The following is a 3148-nucleotide window of genomic DNA, read 5'->3' as shown; positions in this document are numbered from 1 at the left end:
TATTGCTACTTGGAACATATATTAATTTTGAATGGTCTGTGATTTTAGTGCTCTGAATTATAGTGGACTCTGCTGATTATCCCAGACAAGATTGGAGTGATTTGTAGTTAAAATGATGATACCTTGTCCAGTATGGGACTCTGACTATATGCTAGTGAAAACTGTCTGTGATATACATGTTTCTGAATAATGCATTCCCAAATTTTGGTTACCAGTATCTGTCACTGCATCTAGAATATCACCTTATCTGTCGACTGTGTTGTGTAACATAGGTTTCGCCTGCTGGACCTCACCGCCAGTAAATCCTTGCTGGACAGTGAAGCAAGTCGAACTTTGGTATGCACGGCAGCTGAATCCAGCATTGGTGATGTGGGCGATGCAGCGGTGACATTACAAGTAGATGTCAACAACACTTCCAATGGGGTGGCCCTGTCACTGCCGAACTCGGAACATTCGACAGGCAAAGAAGATCCTCAAGCACCTGGCTGGACCAAGAGGTATACAATTGTGGATGTGTGTTTCTATTTCGAACATATGACAATTTTTTGAGTGGTCTGTATAGTTTTATTCCTCTAAACTATAATGAGAAGTGCCGATTTCCCCCTAAAAAAAGGAGTGTAGTTTAAGTGTTGATACCTTGTATTTTGTGATTATACGCCATTTCTGAATTTACATGTTCCTGGATAATGCAGAGTACGTGTCAGGCATGCACCTGTTGAACGTCCACCGTGTGCTGGCAGAATCAGTGCCCTAGAAAAAACATTGAGAAGATATGCAGAGAAAAAGACTGGCACAGTCGTAGTTCCAGCAATAGGTAGCAACTTTGATTCACTTGGAGAAGCATATGATTACTACAATCTCTACTCCTAGGAGATTGGATTTGGAATAAGGTATGGCAAGAGCAGGCTTAATGTGGAATGGAAAGAACAAAATGCATGCAGGAGATAGTCTGTGGCTGCTCTATAAATACACCACTAGAGTTCCATGCTAGCAAAATCTACACTAGGGCGATGTTTGATAAATTTGGCGAGATCATGTATGAAACAAGACAATACTGGAGTTTCTTAGATCGACAATGGATAAACTGACCCCTTTAGCTTCTGAGCATGACGGTCTGGGTTTAGAGCAGGATTGAGTTCAACAAGCCAAAAGGTACAGAATTGAGTGTGTTCCTGAACCGCAAAAGTATACGGGAGTGATGCTGAAGGTAGCGCAGTTGGAATTTTCATTGGTTTAGTAGCTCCGGAACGCAAACGGAAGGCCGGTTGACTAACAGCAGCAGAGACAAGCCTCCATATGATGATCACGGTGCAAAGAGCAAAAAAAGTAAGTTTCTGCAGTATATGTTGTGAACCAGGGCACAAGAGCACAACATGTCTACTGTTAGAGCAGAGTTAAAAACACTGTTTTCTGTTAAAAAACACTCTTTAGTCCAGTAGTTAGCAAAATCGCAGCTTCTTCTGGCTTGCTTATAAATATCTTGGCTATGTTTTACATTCAAGCTACCCATTAATTCTATGTTGTAGCACGTGCCTTTTTAGGACAGATGTTTGCTAAAATTATTGTACCAATGATTCTAGGTGATGTTCTATATGCTCATTGTTAAAACTTTATAATGAAAGTATGTTTCTTCTCAAGCCATTCGTACAGACATGATTACAAAAACTGGTTGGGGGGTTTTCCCACCCTAACAAATATTCACATTTTCCTTTGCAAACAAAAAGGATATTTCGCTTCACAAAATTTTTTACTTTCACCTCACTTGCTTCCATACATTTTTTATATAAATTTCTACTATTCCATATGTTTTATAAAATCCTACCTTTTATTGCCAAAATTGACAAGCGCGGCTAGTAGCACACTCCTGTAGCACACTCGTGGATGTGCAAAGAAAATAATGGTCCTTGTTATTTGCTGCAATCATTTTCAGGGCAAGCCAAAAAGGAGTAACACACAGTCTTGTCGCTGCGAGTGCCCTGCAATGATACGGTTCCTGCGGTCGAACGACAACGCCTGGCACATAAGCGAGCACAGGCCATCGCACCACAGTTTCTTCGGTTCAACGAGCAATGCGCCTTTCAGCAAAAGGGCCTTGAGGGGACTGTGTGGGGAAATCATCAGAGATTAGCTTCAGTTTGTTCAACAAAATATATCATCTTGTGTTATTTGAGACAATTAGTACCATCTGATGGTGGCTACGTGTGTTCCTCGATATTACTGAACCTTCTAGTTGCAAGGTGATTTGAACAAAATGGATTTTCAGGTGCAGATGTTCATCAATATTACTAAACCTTCTAGTTGTAAGGTGATTTGAAAAATGGATTTTCAGGGCAAGCTTCAGTTGATTTTCCTGAGCCCATTTTTGAAAAAGCTTGGCAAGTGGTTCCCTGTACAGGTTGGCTGTGATAACAGTAATTCAGTGTGACTACATGATGACAGGTGGCAACATAATCCTGTTGTACTCCGTGAGCGCATCCCGTTTGATTTTCAAACTGCTTGGGAGGGCTCCCCACCGACGACTTTACTTAATCAGTGGCTGCATCCTTGCACATAGTCCAGTTCCATTCTGCCATAGTTTGTGCGTCAGTGGAGTTGTCTGCCCCTGCTTCACATCTCCCCCTCAATGTTGGCATTGGTTGGAAAGAATCAGCTAAGAAAATGAGGTGTGGAAACAAATCAGCATTTTTTCCTAATATCCGCTTACATTGTGATTGCGGCCCTTGTAGAAACGCTCGACGTCGTTCTGCCATTCCTGCGGCGGTCTTGGTACGGAACAATTGGTAGGACGGGCGGACTGAACCTTGGTTCGCGTTCGCCATATGTTGCAACTAGGGTTTCTTGCCTGGATTTGGGGGATCGATTTGTGACTATTGTGTGACCGTGCGGCGAGGCCGACGGGGTTAAGAATGTGTTTGGTTAGGGAACAAAGTGAAATGAAATGTCATGGTTCTGTTCTTTTTAGAATGGGTCGGTTTCATCCTTGTTTTTGGTAGGGAAAATTTAGAGGAGTGGAATGGTTAGATTTTAGTGTTCGGTTTTGAAAGATGGAATTGAATGAAATTGTTCATCTCACCACTGGTATGCTTGTGATTATGTGCAATGTATTGAACTTTGGCATCAAACACAAAACTGGATGCAAACGAACACT

General features: G+C 41.9%; 1 long non-coding RNA gene across 1 annotated transcript; it reads left to right on the top strand.

The window, feature by feature from the left end:
* Nucleotides 1-304: 304 nt before the first annotated feature.
* LOC123089604 (uncharacterized) lies at nt 305-2234 on the top strand. Its single transcript, XR_006442331.1, has 3 exons — nt 305-497; nt 693-1326; nt 1931-2234. It is a non-coding gene; the product is annotated as an uncharacterized lncRNA (long non-coding RNA).
* Nucleotides 2235-3148: the final 914 nt, after the last annotated feature.

This window comes from Triticum aestivum, chromosome 4B, assembly GCF_018294505.1.
Source record: "Triticum aestivum cultivar Chinese Spring chromosome 4B, IWGSC CS RefSeq v2.1, whole genome shotgun sequence".
NCBI lineage: Eukaryota > Viridiplantae > Streptophyta > Magnoliopsida > Poales > Poaceae > Triticum > Triticum aestivum.
This window is presented reverse-complemented; position numbering and strand designations above follow the sequence as displayed.